The sequence below is a fragment of the Odocoileus virginianus genome, chromosome 25 (assembly GCF_023699985.2).
Source record: "Odocoileus virginianus isolate 20LAN1187 ecotype Illinois chromosome 25, Ovbor_1.2, whole genome shotgun sequence".
NCBI classification, from domain to species: domain Eukaryota; kingdom Metazoa; phylum Chordata; class Mammalia; order Artiodactyla; family Cervidae; genus Odocoileus; species Odocoileus virginianus.
The window spans coordinates 34,761,632-34,781,069 of NC_069698.1; the positions used below are offsets into that span (position 1 = coordinate 34,761,632).

The 19,438-nt window shown below is 39.2% G+C and overlaps 1 pseudogene; it reads right to left on the reverse strand.

The window, feature by feature from the left end:
- Nucleotides 1–14,968: 14,968 nt before the first annotated feature.
- LOC110146453 (lupus La protein homolog pseudogene) lies at nt 14,969–16,355 on the reverse strand (annotated as a pseudogene).
- Between the last annotated feature and the right edge of the window lie 3,083 nt (nt 16,356–19,438).

Here is a 19,438-nt window from a genome sequence, read left to right on the forward strand (position 1 = left end):
CGTAGCCCATTCATTTAACTTTTGAAGTGTTTGTTGTGTGACTTGAGGTTGGGTGTTGTCGTAGAGAAGAACTGAGCCATTTCTGTTGACCAATACTGGCTGCAGGCATTGCAGTTTTCAGTGCATCTCATTGATTTGCTGAGCATGCTTCTTGGATGTAATGGTTTCGCCAGGATTCAGAAAGCTGTGGTGGATTAGACAGGTAGCAGAGCACCAAACAGTGACCATGACTTGTTTTTGGTGCACGTTTGGCTTTGGGAAGTGCTTTGGAGCTTCTTCTCAGCCCAACCACTGAGCTGGTTGTCACTGGTAGTGATGTAAAATCACTTTTCATGGCATGTCATAATCCAATCAAGAGATGGTTTGCTGTTGTTGCATAGAATAAGAGACGACACACTACAAATCAATGATATTTTTGTTTTCAGTTATCTCAGGAGGCGCCCACTTATGAAGCCTTGCCACCTTTCCAGTTTGCTTCAAATGCTGAAGAACTGTGGGATGGTCAATGCTGTGTTCTTTGGCAGCTTCCTGTGTAGTTGCAAGAGGATTAGCTTTGATGATGTCTTTCAATTGTTTGGTGTCAACTTCCTATGGCCAGCCACTACACTCCTCATTTTCAAGTCTCTCATTTCCTTTTTAAAACTTCTTGAACTACCACTGTGCTGTACATTCATTAGCAGTTCCTGGGCCAAATGTGTTGCTGATGTTGTGAGTCATCTCTGCTGCTTTATAACCCAGGTGGCTCAGTGGTAAAGAATCCTCCTGCAATGTAGGAGTTGCAGGTTTGATCCTTGAGTCAGAAAGATCCCCTGGAAAAGGAATTCTTGCCTGGGAATTCCATGGACAGAGGAGCCTGGTGGGCTACAGTCCATAGGGTCACAAAGAGTCGGACATGACTGAGCGCCTAGACAACAACAGAAGATGGTGCAGCATTTCTAATTCACAGGAGTTGTATTATTTCTACCTGTCCTTATGAACATAATGCCTGATGAAATATTAAAACAGCATTTCTTTGTGAACAGTAACTCTGAAAAGAATGTCAACTGACATTAGTGGTGATGAAAATGAATAGAAAATGAGAAAGTAGAAGAAAAGAAAATCATTATTTTTAGGCATGAACTATAAGATTTATGAACAGATGACAGACTGCATCAATATTAATATATTGGATCAGGACTGTCTCATTTGCAAGTGTCAGAAACCCCACTCAGGCAAAGTCCTGAGAGGTGAACTGCTGGTGCTGTGAAGGTGGGCTGGAATGTGGAGTGGCAGAAAGCATTGAAGATGCTGGGATGTGAGGGTCACCTGTGCCAAGTCCAGACCAGGGGAGCAGTCTGAAGGTCAAGGCTGCAGGACAAAAGTTAGGCTACAGAAAGAAGGCAAGATAAGACCAGAGTATGAGAGGATGGATATACCGTGGGAAATGGGACATGTCCCCTCTATCTCTTTGCCCTGGGTGGGATTTCCTGGCATCACCTGCATCTCCTCTGTGGTTCCTGCTTTCTGTGATGATGCTTGCCCTGGTTCCATGTTTTTCTGGGTGACCCAGCGCTGGGGCTCCTATAACACTACCTCTTCCTTTGGTTCCTCTAGCTTGCTGGTGTCATTAGATTGCTTTACCAACCCTATTTGCCTTCTCAGCTTTTGCCTCACTTGCACTATCAATTTCCTACACACAGTTCCCTCTGGTTTAGATATGTAGAGTGGTTTCTAATTCCTGGTTGAATCTTGACTTATACACTGTGCTGCTGGTCTTTGACCTTTGTAAACCTAGAACTCAGTAATACTTTAATCGCAAGTGACATACCTATAGAGGACCATTAAGAACCCTTAGCTTGACCATTTTCTTTAAGTGCCATATTTTGAAGTGCTTGAATGTTAAAGCAAGAAGTACCTGTTAACATTTCATAGTCAAAAAAGAACAATGAAGTTTTGATAAAGGCAGGAAAATGAATCTGGAATATACCTGTGGGATGGGTTGAAGTTAAATACAAGACCAGAGGCCTGAGCATGTTGGTATGAGAAGAGATAGGAACTATTAGAAATGCTGAGAGAAAGGGAATTCTCTGGTGGCCCACTGGTTATGACTCTGTACTTTTACTGCCGAAGCCAAGGGTTCAATCTCCAGTTGGCAGACAAGGATTCTGTAAGCTGTGCAGTGCAGCCAGGAAAAAAAAAAAAAAAAGTAAAAAAAAAAATAGAAGAAATTCTGGGAGGGTCTTTGAATGAATCAAGATCCCAGCGGTGGCTTTTAGGAATAAAAACATAGATGAGAAGGAGAGCTTCTTCCTAGGGGCAAATAAAGGGATGGTGAATAAAAGGGAGGGTGTTTGTTGAGAATGGTTTTTGTGGTAGATTTAGTGAAATATTTTAGTGTGTCTAAGTGGAAACATAAGTCTGAGTAGAAGTCACCCAAATAAATTCCAATATTTCTTTTTCAACTGATTTGAAACATTTTATGGCATACTAAAGTTCTGACATATGTTTGGACTTTCTTTTTTATTTCAATGAATTTTTAAATCAATTCTTGAATAGGAACTGTGTTATTCTTAATATTGTAGCTTTATAACTTATTTTATAGGTGGATCAGATGGTAAAGAATCTGCCTGCAATGCAGGAGACCCGAGTTTGATCCTTGGGTCAAGAAGATCCCCTGGAGAAGGAAATGGCAACCCACTCCAGTATTTTGCCTGGAGAATTCCATGGACTGAGGAGCTAGCGGGCTATAGTCCATGGGGTTGCAAAAGAGTTGGACATGACTGAGCGACTAACACTTTCATGTAACCAATAGGGCTGGTTCTTCGATGTTACTCTTGTTTTCAGAATTTTCCTTTGTATTTTTGCTTATATAATTTTAATATAAACTTTAAGATTGACTTCTTTAGTTATAAGTATTGCTAGTATTTTTACTAGAATCAACTTAAAATGATGGATTATTTAATGGAGATTTACACCTTTATTAGACTTTTTCCTGTTCAAGGAAAACATTTTATGCTTTTACACTTATATTTTATGCCTATTTTGTGTCCATTACTAGTGTTTTAAAGCTTCTTAATGCAAAATTTGCACATTTCTTATTAAATTTTCTGCTGTATGTATTAATCAGGGTCCTGGGAAGAAAGAGACAGCAAATACTCAAATGAAGTACTGAAGGAGCATTTAATGAATGGGCTATTTTTTTTAAAGGTGTGGGAAAGGGATAAGAAAACTTAATAATGGACAATGAAACATCCCTGAATTATTGACAAAAGAGAATAGCAAGAGTGGGAAGGAAGGGTTACCAGATATTGGAGGGAACACTTACAGGAGAAGACTGGTGTTCAAGAACTGTGGACATCCATAGAAGGACAGAGACAAATGGAGGAGGAAATACCTCAACCTTGCTCTTTGCTTACCTTGTGGTTACCTTCCATGCCCTCCTGTTGGACAAACCCAACAGAAGCAGAGGGCAAGGGAGACCATTGACACGGCCCACAGCTATTAGCCTCCTTAGATGCAGAGAAGAGTAGAAAAGGGTGCAATGAACTGAATGTTTGTGCCCCCACTGATGTATTGAAATCCTAATCCTGAATGTGACAGTATTAGAAAGTAGATACTTTTGGAGATAATTAGTTCATGAGGATGAAGCCCTCACAATAGGATTAATGCCTTTACAAAATGAACTCTGAGCTCTCTTTCACCGTCTTTGCACCAGGAGGTGATACAATGAAAAGTTGGCAGTATGTATCCTAGGAAAGTATCCTCACCAGAACCCAACCATACTGGTACTCTGATCTTAGTACTGATTTCCAGCCTCTACAACTATAAGAAATAAATTTGTGCTTTTATAAACCACCCCAGTCTATGGAACTTTGCTATGAAAGCCTGGACTAAGACAGAAATTGGTAGCAGGAAGTGGGAATGCTGCTGTAATAGATACCTAAAAATTTGATTGAAGCTGGATAATGGGTATAGGCTGGAAGAGTTTTGAGATGGGTGCTAGAAAAAATGGGGATAGTTGTAAATAGACATTTAAAGGTGATTCTGATAAGAACTCAGAAGAAAGAGAGCTGTAGAGAAAGCTTCCTTCTTCTTAGAGAATACCTAATTACTCATGAAGAGAATGTTGGTGTAAAATGCAAAGAATAGGCCATTTTAATGATGTCTCAGATAGAGATGAGGAATATGTTATTGGACAATAGAGGAAAGGTGATTTTTGTTATAAAGTGGCAAAATTTTGTGGAATTTCTACATTGTGGAAGGTAGAATGTGCCAGTGATGAAACTGGATATTTAACTGGAGAGATTTCTAAGAAAATGTTGAAGGAGAAGCCTGGTTCCTCCTGACTGCTTACAGTAGAATGTGAGGAGATAGAAATGCTCTGAAGATAAAATCATTGTGCATACAGGAACCAGAGCTTGCAAATTTTAGGATATGCTTAGCCTATCCATGTTACAAAAGATAAGAGCGTGTGTTTGGAAGAAAACACTTAAGGGATGTGAACCATTGAGTTAATCTACCATCTCAACAAAAAGTAAGAATAGAGATTAGGATTATACCAGGAGAAAGACTGCCAGCTGGGACTAAAAGAAGCAGAGAACAAAACGAGGGAAGTCTGTCAGACTTCTTAGATCCTACAGGACTGGCCCATAAAACTCTTTGAATGTAAACACATGCTATTCTTCTATACAAGGGAAGAAGACCCCTGAAGGCAATTCAGAAGATCATCAGGGTTGCCACTGAATACTTGGGCCCTGGGGACAGGATTGTATCAACCTTGATTTCAAACTCAGTGGAGTCCTGGAAGTGCAACGCTCATCCTGACAGAGTGGCACCCACTGCAGAGAGAAATTTAGCATGGGCAGTGCCCTGCCAAACCGTAGGGTGATAGTGACACCCCAGCGGGTCCAGGGAGCGGAATCACTTGGAGGGAGTGAGAGGCAGAGTATGGAGCCAAAAAGGATTATTCTGGCGTCTTAAGGTCTCAGGCAGTTTGCCTTGCTAGGTTTTGAACTTGCATCACCCCTTCCTTCTTTCCTTTTTCTTCCACTTGAAATGGGAATGTCTGCCCTGTGCCTTTCCTACCATTGTATTTTAGAAGCACAGGATTTCATTGGTTCACAGCTGGAGAGGAATTTTGCTTCAGTATGAGTTTCACTCCTATCTGATTTAGATGATTTTTAGATAAGACTTTGACTTTTGGACTTCAAAGTTGATGCTGGAATGAGTTATTAATAAGACTTTTGGGTTATTGGGGTGGAATGCGAGAAGGACATAAATTTGAGGGGCCAGGGCTAGAATGCAATGAACTGAATGTTTGTGTCTTTCCCAGATTCCTATGTTGAAATCCTAACTCCCAGCGTGATGGTATTAGGATGTGGAGCCTTTAAAAATGTAATCATGGGGATAGATTTTGTAAGGGATTAGTGATCATATATTAATAAAAGGGATCCTAGAGAGTCCTTTAGCCCAGCTTCTGCCATGTGAGGATAACAAGAATCATCAGTCTGCAGGCCAGAAGAGAGCTCTCTATCTAAAATTTGACCACCTGCCTTCCAGCCTCCAGAACTGTGAGAAATAGATTCCTGTTATCAATAAGCCACCCAGTTTATGGTGCTGTTATAACAGCTTGAACTGACAAAGACAAAAGGTAAAGGGTGGATCAGAAGGGGCAAATAAGAGATATTTAGTATACTACATATCTTTTTGTTAATATTGTAAATGAAATATTTTGTCATCTTTTCCTGGTGTGTGTGTGTATGTATAGTTCTGCCATCTTGAACCTAAACTCTAAAGGAGTTGATGGACATCTATACAAGTAATTGCAATACATGTGCAATCATAGGGGTAATAAAAGGTCCCTTAAAAGCTTTAGCAGGTAGACCTGATAAAGGCTATGGAGTTATAAAAATCTCCTGAAGGAAGAGAATTCAGTTGATAGTCTAAGGATGATAAGGTGTTATGCAGATGAAGAGGCATTGGTGGTAGATTAGGGTAAAGAGAAACTGCAGATGAAGGAGGTTTTCAAGTTGGATGAGGAATTTGATTCTTTTTTCTGTTTACTTGCTGTCTGACCTTGGTTGAATTACCAAGTTCTCTGTGTCATGCTTTTTCCATCTGTAAAGTATTTGTAATAATACCTGACAGGGTTGTTGTGAGAATTAAATAAGAGGGGTACAGTACCTGGCAGATGGTGAGTGCTCAGTAAGTGTTAGCCACTGTCATTAATAATGTATGAGAGAGACAGAGTGACAGAGAGCGAGACCCGTCAGATGAAACGCATCAGTGTGTGTCGTGGCAGCCGGTCAGAGGCTCAGCTGGAAATGTAGAAAAAGATGAGAATTTGGAGATCTCTGACTTGCCAATGAGTTTGGAGGTTGTTCCAAGGCAATAGGAAGTGTCCCTTATTACAGGGAAGTTATATGATCAGGTGTTTTTTTTAGAAAGTGCTGATGCTCACTATTTCTGTCTCTTCTCTTCCTCCTGGGTACACTACCAAGCTACACTTCCAAGCTCCTTTGCAGTTAGGGGCCTGCATTCTGGCCAAGAGGATGTGTTAGTTAGGGTTCTCCAGAGAAGCAGAACTACCAGGATATGTGTGTGTGTGTGGTGGGTGTCTGTATATGTTTATGCATATAAAGAGATTTATTATGAGGACTTGGCTCATGCTTATGGAGGCTGCTGAGTCCAAAATCTGCAGTGAGGGTTGGCAGGCTGGAGACGCAGGAGAAGTGATGGCACGGATGAAGTCTGAAGGCAGTAGGCTGCAGAATTCTCTCTGGCTTAGAGAGACTGCTCCTTTTATTCTATTCATATCTTCAACTGATTGGATTTGGACCACCCACATTATGGAGGAGAGACTGCTTTTCTCAAAGTTCATTGATTTAAATGTCAGTCTTATCTAAAAGTACCCTGAAAGTTTCATATAAAATTAGACGTCACAGGAAGGGTGTGTTCAGCAGAAGTGACATGTGCCCCTTACAGACTGGGCCTTAGACATAGTCCTCCACGCTTGCTTTCTTTGCTTCTTGGAAGGTGGGAGGCAGAGGATCTGGAATGGGATTGTGAATCTTGGGGGAATGAAACTGAAGTGATAGCGTTAGTTGCTCAGTCATGTCCGACTCTTTGCATCCCCATGGACTGTAGCCTGTCAGGCTCCTCTGTCCATGGGATTTCCCAAGCAAGAATACTGGAGTGGGTTGCCATTTCCTCCTCCAGGGGATCGTCCCGACCCAGGGATTGAACCTGGGTCTCCTGCATTACCAGCAGGTTCTTCATTGTCTGAGCCACCAGGGCTTCCCAGGTGGTACTAGTGGTGAAGAATGCACCTGCTGATGCAGGGGGAATGAAGGACTCACTGAATGCAAGGAAGCTGGGTCCCTGAAAGGCTAAATGGGACAGAGCCTTTACCCCACTTTATCTCTCATTGAGCGGTGCCATGTGTGAAAGAAAAGCATATGCCGTGTTAGGCTTTGGGATTTTGGGGCTTGTTTATTAAGCTGAGAGCCAGGAATTCTTTGGAGAGTGTTGTTGGTATGCTGTCCCTCCCTTCCCTTTTCTTTGGAAGAGGAGCAGGGTGTCCAGGGATGCTTGCATATTGTGGATTTTGAGAGACAGAGGAAGTCATATTTTGATTCATGCCTGAGGAGTCTAAAGGTAAGAGATGTGTCTTTAACAGAAGTTCCAATGGCATTCTGGATGAATGAATGATGCAGTCATTCTAGCAGCAGTAAGAAGAACGTGTTGAAACAGGTAAATGCTCAGAGTCAGGGAGACCAGTAGGAATTTGTGGTTCAAATCTAGGCAAGAGGTGATGTTGATCTGGACTAGGTTGGAGCAGTGGGTGTGCAAAAGCTGTCTAAATTAATAAACCTGGGGTTAATAATAAACCTTCAGTGCCTTATGAGATTATCTCAGTGTAAATTCAAAATTTTCTTTTTTCTAGGTAAAATCAAAGTTGATTATTTGGATTCATTCCACAATAAAGGAAAACTTACGGACTATGATGCTCTTTCGGGTGTCCAGTTATACACCATCATATCCATTCTCTAAAATCAACTATATTGCCATGAAGGTCTTTCTTATTTGGCTTTGTTGAAAATGCTACATAAGAAGACAGAGACATTTTCCATTTTCACTTCATGATGCCCATAGTCTGAATTAGTTAATATCATTTGATACCATTTTAGCAAGCAGCTTCTAGCTATGTTAGGGACTCAGGGTTAAGAAATTTTAGGGGCAGGAATTATGAAAAGAATAGTGTGAACCCTAAAACACTGGGATGCTGAAATAAAGAGTGTATTGTTGGGATATTTGGCAACCAAGCTGAAGGGAGGTGGTGCAAGGTGCCAGGATATCCCTCCCCTTTTACTGGGGTGAAAGTAAGAGGAGAGGGCTGAGGAGAGTCCAGGTGCTCTGTTTTACCAGTCCCGCCAAAGGGGCAACCTCGGTGAAGCCCACCTCATGTGACCTTCTGTGGTTACTTGGCACAGTTCAGCACGTGTGTCCAGAGCAGTGACTGTGGCAGAAAATCGAAGTTGACTCCCAGTTCCTCAGTTTAAAATTTTAGAACTTTCACGCTGCAGGACGAGACTTCTTAATACACATTAATGGCTTGATTGTTCAGGTGCAAAAGGAGTGAGGATGAATACACCGAGACCAGTATTCTGATAGCTGACTTTTGTGCCATGTGTAAATTTGGTCACACACTTGAAGCATCAGAGGGAGAATCATAGGATGGCAGAAGAGAGTTAAATAATTCATCGGTTTCTCATCCGACCTTTGGCATAATTCAGAAGAAGTTCATAGAAGGCTCTGAATAAATCCTGTTTGAATAAATAAACTGGGAACTACTGATTATGTGTTTTGCTTCTGTTATTGTGAACCGGGAGAAAGATTTAAATTGAAGGAACAACATTGATTCCTGCAGAATATCCACAAACTTCAAATTCACCTGCAAATGAATAAATTTATCTATAATGAATTTGAAAGATTTCTTACTTGGAGTTATTTTATTTAGTGCATTTTACATAAGGAGGAGCTTCCCTGGTGGCTCAGATGGTAAAGTGTCTGCCTGCAATGCGGGAGACCCGGGTTCAGTCCCTGGGTTGGGAAGATCTCCTGGAGAAGGAAATGGCAGCCCACTCCAGTATTCTTGCCTGGAGAATCCCATGGATGGAGGAGCCTGGTAGGCCACAGTCCATGGGGTTTATTTTATTTAGTGTATTTTATATAGGGAATCCAGGACTATAGTTGGGTAGCATCTTTCTGAATGCTTTTGAGTAGATGATTTTTCCATATTAATTGTCCATAAAGGGAAAATAATAGACAAAATAAGAAGACATTTTGTATTGCAATAATTATTATTTTAATTTGTGAGTTGATTAATATAGTCAGTTAGTTAATCAGTTTCAATAAACAATGCATTGGGAATACTGATGAATCCAATTAGTAGACATGACGACTCGACTCTCCTCAAGAGGGCAGCAAAACTGCATAGCTCAGTTCTGAAAGATACCGATGAAAATCTTAAAAAGCAAGTTCTCAAAAAAAAAAAAAAAAAAAGAGCAAGTTCACAGACGTTCCCTGACCCGATCATTCATATTAGGCCAACTAATTAAGCATAACAGGCTCTGGTATTTGTATTGGCATTTTGTGGACATTTAGCCTTTCCTTTGTGGAATGAAAAAAAAAATCATTTTCATTTTAGGTTACACAAAGGAATTATACTTGCTTGGGGTCTCAAAATGCATTGTTTACTTTAAATGACCAAATGTTTAAATAAGTTACTGTGAATAACAAAGAAGTTAGAGGTCTCCCTCCAGGACCCCCCAATAGAATGACCTCATTTGTGAAGGACAAGATAATGATTGTGTTTGCCTGGGGCTATTTTGGAAATTGCCTTTCTTTCTATGATCTGTCCCAGGTAGAAAAATTTCTGTGTCACAGAGAGAATAAAATATGAAGATTGGTGCCAGAAAAGTAGAGAAATGGGAGAGAGTTGGACACATCCCTGCCCAGTTCTATAGAAGGAGATTTGGTCATTTTCTAGACCAGTTATAGGTGCGGGTTGGCATTACCAGGTATCACATCTTTTAGTACTTGCTCTGTTTTTCCAGGCACCATTCTTGCACCCAGAAAGTGATCAAGTGATTCTGGTAAAGGTGTTACCTAACAGTGGTTCAAAATGTTTCTTCCCTGTAGTGTATTTGCATTGAATAGAGGATTTGTGAAGATTAGAAAATTTTCAAGGCATAAAGAAATAGATTTTAGAATGGTAGCATTATTCCTCGGCAAGTTTATCCTTTGTATATAGCAGGCTTCTACTAGTTATTAAATGAATGAATAAACACCTAAAAGGATAAATGAAATATGTAGCTGCTCTTCCATCTGCCCAAAGTACGGAATAGAAATCCTCTTTTTTTGTGAGTCTCTTTTGATGGGGTAAAATTTAGCTAATTATTAGTAGAAGTAATTTAGGTAGATGATTCAAGTAAAAGTATTTGAAGATTCTTCATTACATATATTGAATAGATTGAAAAGGAGTCAAAATGGTTTAATAGCATGGTGGCCACCAGGAATGTACTTAAAGTTTGAATTTAGGATTCTCATCTTTCAACTCTTTAAAGATTTTGCAATAATTGTTGTTTAGTTGCTGAGTTGTACAGACAACATGTACTGCAGTCCCCCCAGGCTCCTCTAGTCCATGGAATTTCCCAGGCAAGAATACTGGAGTGGGTTGTCATTTCCTTCTCCAGGGGAATCTTCACGACCCAGGGATCAAACCCACATCTCCTGCATCCCCTGCACTGACAGGCAGATTCTTTACCACTGAGCCACCAGAGAAGCTGAATTAGAATTCGTATTTATCAAATGTGTATTCTTTGCAAATACTTGTGCTAGTCCTGTGTTGTAATTTGCTGCACATTATGAAAAGAATAAACCACAACATATAAAACATATAACATTGTATTTATAATCTCCCTGGAGTCCCAAAACTAATACACATGACAACATTGTTAACCACAAAAGGTATAGATTACTAATGCAGTTGAGTGAGAGCACACTCCAGGATTAAAAGGGTTCTGAAGAAGAGAGGTCAACACAGTTTAAGACCCTAGGGAAGGCTATACACTGAAAGGGGCCTTGGGCGACTTCCTAGAGTGCAGGTAAGATTCAGATACAGAGAGAAAGGGAGGGTGTGCTAGGAAGAACAGCTTGTATAGACATGAAGAAGTGATGAGCACGGCACATTCAGCAGATAGACTAGAGAAGAATTGCAAATTGCATAGTAGAGCTAAAGTTTGGAGCCGTGATTTGAGGCCTTTAATACTGCTACTGAAATCTCCATCTCTGTATACCAGCCCTGAATCAAAATCATGGAGACAGCTTTGGGTAAGAAAGAAAAGAGTAGCTTTATTTCTTTGCCAGGCAAAGGAGTCTGCATCAGGCTGGTGCCATCAAGACTGTGTCCTTCCTGAAAGGGTTCAGTAAGTAAAACTTAAGTGTTAGCTCAAAATATGGCTTTTTTTGTTTGTTTATTTGTTTGTTTTGATTTCTTTATTTTGGCTGCATCTCTGCAGTGGGAGTGTGTAGTCTTAATCATTGGACCACCAGAAAAGTCCTCAAACTAGGATTCTTGATGAGGATGGGGCAGTTGTTGGGTCTGCAATCTTCTCTTCTTATGGAACATTTCAAAACCATCAAGGCGTGTGTCAGGAGTCCTGGAGATGGGCTCTGGTGGTCTCTGGGGTTGCTGTACTGGGACCTCCTCTTTTGGAATGAAGAATGCTTACAAAGAAGAGGAGTGTTAGGGGGCGTTTCAAAGAGGGAAAAGGCCAGGTGCCTGATAGAGCTTTAATTAACAAGTGAGTTACTTTAAGCAGTCAGAGTGCAAAGAAATCATTAACAAACAAACAAAAAAACAGGGAAAGAGAACCTGCAAATGAAGCGTAATGTGATGGAGACCTAGCCAGTCAGTTTTAGCTTTACCAACATAAAGGATTTTGCAATTCAAAGTTATAAAAAAAGATGAACTGTATAACACTGTTGAATAGGAGGATGATGAGAGGATAGTCGTGTTTCCAGAAATGTACTCCTCTCCACTTCCATGGCTGTGGAAGCCACCAAAAACCTGTGGAATAACAGTGAAAGGAGGAATATTTGAGAGTGGGAAGGGTAAAGGACAGAGGGACCTGTTTATTTTTCTGAACTGTAAATGTTACAGATACTGTGCTGAGTTATATTTTCAAACCTATATTATGATATATTTTAAGAAAGGAGGCTTAGAGAGAATAAATCTGTCTCAGTTTCCATACCAAGATCACATTAATGATAGATTCCAACCTGGATCCCATATATGTATCATAGTCACTGCTGCTGCTGCTGCTGCTGCGAAGTCGCTTCAGTCGTGTCCGACTCTGTGCGACCTCATAGACGGCAGCCCACCAGGCTCCGCCGTCCCTGGGATTCTCCAGGCAGGAACACTGGAGTGGGTTGCCATTTCCTTCTCCAATGCATGCAAGCGAAAAGTGAAAGTGAAGTCGCTCAGTCGTGTCTGACTCTGAGACCCCATGGACTGCAGCCCACCAGGCTCCTCCGTCCATGGGATTTTCCAGGCAAGAGTACTGCAGTGGGGTGCCGTTGGAATCCACTTAAAAGATGAAAGCCAATAATGGTACGGTTTTTCACTAAGGAACTGTTTCTAACATCAAACACTGGGAAACTAATGGTTTGCTGGAAGGAACCATACCCTCATAGAAAGCCAACAGATTTAGTCAGGAATATCTTATTTCTTCCAAATGGAAATCCACTACAGAAGCCACATTGTTTTTTTGTTTTTGTTTTTTTAAATGAATGTATTAATATATTGCAGAAATAGGCACAGGATATTTTTGTGTATCAAACTAATGTCTTTGCCAGGTTGCGATTGTGTACTTTCAAGATACAAATACTGTCACTAAGAATTCATCATTTCTAAACTAGATTTCACTTGAATTTACAAATTTACCATTTTATTCATGTATTTGAAAAGTTATTTTCTTATAAAAAAGTACAAATAAGTAAAATAAAATAGAATACATGGATGGAAATGTACCACAAACTTATGTAGTTAGAGATATATACACACCAAACAGAATTTGGTAAATGACAGTGGGGAACTATTTTGTTAATATCCAGTTCATTCATTCTTCTCTCTTTCTCTCTTTCTCTCTCCCTACCCCTTTGCCTCCACTTCCAGGCCTTGTTCTCTGACTCTTTCAGATTTTCAGTAGAGGTGGTTTTCAAACATATTTTAAACTTTTATTCTCAATCATAATTCTTGTATTCTTTTTCACTTTATATTCAAGTTATTGCAAGAATTTGGTTTTTTTTTCCTTAGAGTATATCAAAGTGTCATTTTTTGGCTTTTCTTTTTTATGTGTTTTCAAGAAATATATACATATATCTGCTTCTTAGGACTTCCCTGGCGGCTTGGTCAGTAAAGAATCGGCCTGCAATGTGGGAGACCTTGGTTCGATCCTTGGGTTGGAAGATCCCCTGGAAGAGGAAGAGGATGGGGCAGTGGCAACCCACTCCAGAATTTTTGCCTGGAGAATCCCCACGGACTGAGGAGCCCGGTAGGCTGCAGTCCATGGGGTCGCAGAGTCGGACATGACTGAGTGATTAAGCACAGCACTCTTTTTAAGCTTCTTTTCCCATTAGGTCATCACAGAGTACTGAGTACAGCTCCCTGTGCTATACAATAGGTCCTTATTAGTTGTCTGTTTTATATATAGTAGTACTTATTTGTCAATCCCAAGTTTCCAAATTATGCCCTTCTTTCCCCCCCTTAGTAATTATAAGCTTGTTCACTACATTTGTGAGTCTATTTTTGTTTTGTAAATAAGTTCATTGGATCATTTTTTAGATTCCACATGTAAGTGATATCAAATGATTTCTTTTTTCTCTGTGTGATCTACTTCAGTTAGTTATGCTAATCTCTAGGTCCATTCATGTTGCTGAAAATAGCATTATTTTGTGTTTTTTTTATGGCTGAATAATATTCCACTGTATTTAAGTACTACAGCTTCTTTATCCATTCATCTGTTGATGGACATTTAGGTTGCTTCTGTATCTTGTCTATTGTAAATAGTGCTGCTATGAACACTGGGGTTCATTTATCTTTTCCAATTAGTTTTCTCTGAATATATGCCTAGTAGTAGGATTGCTAGATCATATGGTAGTTTTATTTTTAGTTTTTTAAGGAACTTCCATACTAATTTACTAATTACTGTACTAATTTACATTCCTACCTGATGGCTCAGCTGGTAAAGAATCCGCCTGCAATGCGGGAGACCTGGGTTGGATCCCTGGGTTGCGAAGATCCCCTGGAGAAGGGAAAGGCTACCCACTCCAGTATTCTGGTCTGGAAGCCATGGGTTCTCGAAGAGTTGGACACGATTGAGCAACTTTCACTTTCACTTCACTTTCACCAACAGTGTAGGAGAGTTCCCTTTTCTCTACACCCTCTTCAGCACTTGTTGTTTGCAGACTTTTTGATGATGGCCATTCTGATTGATGTGCGGTGTAGTTTTGCTTTGCATTTTGCTAATAATTAGTAATGTTGAGCATTCTTTTATGTACTTTTTGACCATCTGTATGTATTCTTTGGAAAAATGTGTTTAGACATGGTGCCCTGGCATGGCCCACTTTTTGATTACATTGTTTGTTTTTTTGATATAGAGTTGCATGAGTTTTTTGTACATTTTATTTTATTTTTTATTTTATTTTTATGCAGTATACATTTTATTACTTTGTACTAATGCATTCATATTACAAAGGCAGCTTAATGGAAGAATGTTTCTTTAGATATTTGAATAATCCGAAAGAACACAAACAGAACTGCACATTAAAAAACTCATTTCGATAACAGAAGATAAGTTCAACAACAACAACAACAAAAAATCTTCCTTTCTTACAGGTAGACATCGAAGTGGATTTAATTCAGTTTTCTTTATAACAGCCTCCAAAGACAAAAGCAGCTTAAAATCTAATTAAAATGAATAAAAAATTTGTTTATTAAACTACTGGTCTTCGGCACCATTTTCTGTTTTCTGTTGTTTTGATGGAGGTTCTTCTTCGTTGCTTTCTTCTCGTGCTCTTTTTACTGCTCCAGATGCACCATTTGCATCACGTTCATCATCACTATCAAATTTAGTTTTCTTGCCCTGAAACTGTACTCTTCCTTTAGCAGACCCAGCCTGGGCAGCTTTATTTCCCTTTCCTTTTCCTTTAAATCTGCGACCTTTTGACTTCCATTTGTTTAGAGATTCTTGTTGATCTTCTATTACTTTTTTCAGTGCTGCTTTTTCCACATCTCCTTCTAATACTTCCCAGGTGACTTCTTTGTTCCTTAGCTGTAGGTTACCATTATTAGCCTCTTTTGCTTTATCCAGTGCTTCCTTAGCTTTTTCTTTAAATAGAATTATTCCCTCCTTGGCTCCTCTGACAAAGTGTATCCATTTTATTTCACCATGATTTGAGAAAAGGGTGTGCAAATCTTCTCTACACGTCTGATCATCTAAGTCTCCTGAAAATTTCAGCAAGCAGCCAATCTTTTCTTCTAGAGATTTCATTTCAGCACTTTCTGCTAGCTTTTGTTTTTCTTCTTGCTCTTGTTTAGCTCGTAATTTAGCTTCCATTTTATTTTGCTTTCTTTCTTCATTTTTTTTGGTGAAGTAATCTTCCTTGAAAAGTATTAGCAGGTCTGTGTCTTTGTACTTCTGGCCAGGGGTCTCGACAAACTTTTTAGCTGATTCAATACTATCAAATACAGCAAATATTGAACCCTTAAATGCTTTGTGCAACGTTCTTCTCATCTGAATATTTAGTACTTGACCTTTATCTTCCAACCATTCTTTTATGTCATCAAGAGCTGCATCAGTTGGGAAGCCTTTAATATAAACAGATCTGTTTTTTTACATCATTTTTATATTCATCAGTCACTTCAGGGAGGGGTGTGCTGGGAGATCTTCTAATTTTAGTTTTATCTTCACTTATTTCCATGAGTTCTGCCTTTGATTTGCTCAGGGCCTCTACTATTACATTAAAGTCTGTCGTTAAACGGTTTAACCTATTAAACTTTATCATTATCTCCAAAGGAACCCAGCCTTCATCCAGTTTGATCTGTTCCTTTAAAAATTTGTCCCGTGGCAAATTGAAGTCTCCAAAATAATACTCAATTTGATGACAGATTTTGGCCTCCAGAGCAGCCATTTTTTCATTATCACCATTTTCAGCCATTCTGGCTATCTTGCAGTTCCTTGCCCCACAGAGACGCGCCACACGGTCACAGGCAGCGTCTGCACTCCTCTTAGTCGCCAGCTTGCCCACCGCGCGTCTTTTGTATATTTTAGAGATGAATCCCTTGTCAGTTGCTTTGTTTGCAAATATTTTCTCCCATTCTGTAGGTTATCTTTTCATTTTATTTATGGTTTCCTTTGTTGTGCAGAAGCTTTTAAGTTTAATTAGGTCCTATTTGTTTATTTTTGTTTTTACTTTCATTACTCTGGGAGGTGGATCAGAACTGTGATCTGTGTCAAAAAGTGTGTTCTGCCTATGTTTTCCTCTAAGAGTTTTATAATGTCTGGCATTACATATAGGTCTTTGATCCATTTCAAGTTTATTTTTGTATATGGTGTTAGAAAATGTTCTAATTTCATTTTTTTACATGTAGCTGTTCAATTTTCCCAGCATCACTAGTTGAAGAATTTGACTCTTTTTTCCCTCAGAGTGTCTCAGAGTGTGTTACCTTTTGCTTTTATGACTTCAAACAGGAATATATTATTTAACCACTTTTTCAAAATGGCCACCAGCAAAGATCTACAAACAATAAATGCTGGAGAGGGTGTGGAGAAAAGGGAACCCTTTTGAGCTATTGGTAGGAATTTAAATTAGGATAGCCACTATGGAGAACAGTGTATGATTCCTTAACGAACTAGGAATAAAACTACTATGACCCCCAAATCCCACTACTGGGCAATCCCACTACCCTGAGAAAACCATAACTGAAAAAGACACATGTACCCCAATGTTCATTGCAGCATATTTATGATAGTTAGGACATAGAAGCAACCTAGATGCCCATTGACAGATGAATGGATAAAGAAGTCGTGGTACATATACCCAATGGAATATTTCTCAGCCATAAAAAGGAACACACTTGCATTAGTTCTAATGAGGTGGATGAACCTAGAGCCTTTTATACAGAATGAAGTAAGTAAGAAAGAGAAAAACAAATGTCATATGTTAGCACATATATATGGAATCTAGAAAGATGGTTATGATGAATGTATTTGCAGAGTGACAGTGGAGACACAGACACAGAGAACAGATTTGTCAACACAGTGGAGGAGGAGAGGGTGGAATGGATTGAGAGAGTAGCGCTGAAACATGTGTATTATCATATGTAAAATGGATAGCTAGTAGGAATTTGCTGTGCGATGCAGAGAGCTCAAACCTGGTGCTCTGTGACAACGTAGAGAGGTGGGATGGGGTGGGAGGGAGGTTCAAGAGGGAGGGAACATATATGTACCTATGGCTGATTCATATGGATATATGGCAGAAACCAACACAGCATTGTAAAGCAATTATCCTTTAATTAAAAATAAATAAATTAAAAGAGAAGATATTATTTGACCACTTTTAATTTTTATTGTTATAATATTTTCTTGATAAATATCACTGTATTACCTCTATCTCCTATAATATTGAATTGCAAAATTTATGTGATCTTTTCTGTTTTCTCTTATCATTCTAGATATCCTGTTTTTCCACTTTCATGTAGCATAAAAAAGTTTATACACATATATATATATTTTTATTTTGTTTTCTAAAACAAATAACTTCTATATTTAAAATAGCTTTGTAATTTAAGTACTGTTTTAAGATTTGGAATCTGAGTGATGAGAAGTTATGCCGACCAATAAATATTATTAACATCTTGAATGAGTCTTGGGCAGTCTTCAGTGCTGTGAGGGACAAAAGAAACACATTAAGTATTGGAATATTTTAGTAGTATTTCCTGACACCAGGTTTGCAAGTAGCACCAGAAAATAGAGTTTTCTTGTATACTTTATTCTTAACAGTCATGAGAGCAGAAAATATTAATAATAAATCTCTTTTGAGACTATAGACTGCCCACCAACAGTAGCAGCAACAACACCTAATCTTTATTGAGGGCTTAATATGTACCAGTCAATTTTATAATCAATTTTTATGCGTCTACTTATTTTTTCAATGAAACAGTTATATGGTATAATCATTAATATACTGCTCCAATAGGAGATAATGTAGCAAAAAACATGAAGCAACTTGCTAATGGTTACCCTGTTTGTAAGTGATAGAGCCAGAGATTCGCACCTGGGTAGTCTGTCTTCAGAACCAACACTCATAACTACATTTACCTTTTATTACTCTGTGTTCCCTCTGCATTCCTCACCAAGCTCACTCTAATTAGGAGCATGACTATCTCATGCTGTGCCTTAAATTTCAAATTATTTTATATCAGATACTTTTCCAATTATTTGGAAATAGGCAAAAATCAAGCATGTAAATGACAATTATTAAGACTGAGTCTTGATCACAAAATGTATACAATATAGTTGGAGAAATTAGATGCAATTTAATGTGCAAACTAGCCACCTATAGGAGCACTATATACTGATTTATTAAATGTCTAAGGAGTGTAGTATGGACAATATTAGGGAGGAATTATTGGAGGGGATCTGTAGTGTCTCAATGTACACAAGGAAATTCTCTTCTGAGAATGCTGAAGAGTATGTAGGCTCTTCAGTGGGATTGCTGGTTGGGTGAGGTGGCAGATGGTGAGCAGAGCATGAAGACAGAGGAAATGTGCGGCATGGAAGCAATAAAAAGTGGTGAGTCCCACTTCCAAGCAGAAGCTTCAAGAGCTGCGTTCATGATCCCTTTTTACTGTGAGACTGGCAAGTTTTTAGAAGAGGGCAGCTTCATCACCTAGAATCTTGGGGTGAAGAAGCACGAAGCAGAGTCCTCCAGCAACCTACAACTTAAACTTGGAATAAACTCTCTTCCTGTTGGCCATTAAGATTTGGGATCATCTATTGATGCAGCATTTCCTAGCTCACATAACTGGCTAGTAGGCAATATCAGTATCCCAAACATAAATGGTTAGGGATTTGGACAATGAGAACAGGGACGCATCTAAAAGTCAGTGTCAGGGAAGAGTTGACAGGACTTGGTGACTGATGGGTTGTAAGCTGCAAAGATTTAAAAGAAACTAGCAAGATGACCTTAATGGTTTCGGTTTGGCAGCATAAATCATTTACCAAAAATGATGAAGTATGGAAGGTGTGTTTGAAAGATTTAAAGGGTTTAAAGAGAAACAGTTTAAATCCTTTTCAAGGAGTTAAAAAGATACTGGAAGGTGGGTAAAGAA